Raw genomic sequence first — 1,154 nt, 5'->3', positions numbered from 1 at the left:
AAACCATTTTTACTTCTCTCGTACATGGTTAGCAACTGCTGCGACAATACTGCACCTCTGCAATAATAATCACAATAATAGTAACTATAATAATAATAATAACAACAATAATAATAATGATAATGATGATACTTATTTACATTACTATTGTTGTTGTTATATTATTATTATTATTATTATTATTATTATTATTATGATTATGATTATTATTATTATTATTATTATTATTATTCAATGTAGATTATTTCCTTGTATCACACCAGGCTGTTTCATATTTTTTAAATCTTCACAGGCCTTATATTGTGTACAGTGTATGCAGTATACGTACAGTATTTTGTGTGTGTGTGTGTGCGTGTGTGCTGGTGCGTGTGTATGTGCGTGCATATGAGACAGTGAATTATGTTGTTATCTTCTGTGAAATTGTATGCACGTGTTTGCGTTTATGTTTGTAAGCTTATGAGCATTTTGTACATGGATATGTGTTGGAAGTTAGAAGTGATGTCATTGTTTTCTTTACAATATTATAATTATTATTAATTAATTATTATTATTAATATTATTATTATTATTATTATTATTATTATTATTATTATTATTATTATTAATTTAATTATTTTTTCAGATGGAATTTATACTTGTGTGGATTTGGGGTTTTTTTTCTTTTTGTGTTTTTTATCAAATTATTATTGCCCATTATTATTATTATTGTTGCAATTGATTGTGTTATGATTGTTGTTGTGGTTAATGATGATATAGTTTCGAATCCCTCCACTTCTTCTTTATTTTTATGTATGCATGTATGTTTGTGTGTGTGAGTGTTCAGTCATATTTATGCGTGAGTTTGTTCCATCACCATTTCGTTTCTTCACCGTCGTTCATGGTAATGCTGTTAAATATTCTATTTCTTCCTTTCTATCGAGTTCTTTTTGGAATATATATATATAAAAAAAATTAACTTTTCCTTCATTTTCGCATTTACATATATATATATATATATATATATATATATATATATATACACATACATACATATATATACATACATATATACATATATATATATATACATATATTTATATATATATATATATATATACACACACATATATATATATATATGTATATATATATATATATATATATATATATATATA

The sequence above is a fragment of the Octopus bimaculoides genome, chromosome 4 (genome assembly GCF_001194135.2).
Source record: "Octopus bimaculoides isolate UCB-OBI-ISO-001 chromosome 4, ASM119413v2, whole genome shotgun sequence".
Lineage (NCBI taxonomy): Eukaryota > Metazoa > Mollusca > Cephalopoda > Octopoda > Octopodidae > Octopus > Octopus bimaculoides.
This window is presented reverse-complemented; position numbering follows the sequence as displayed.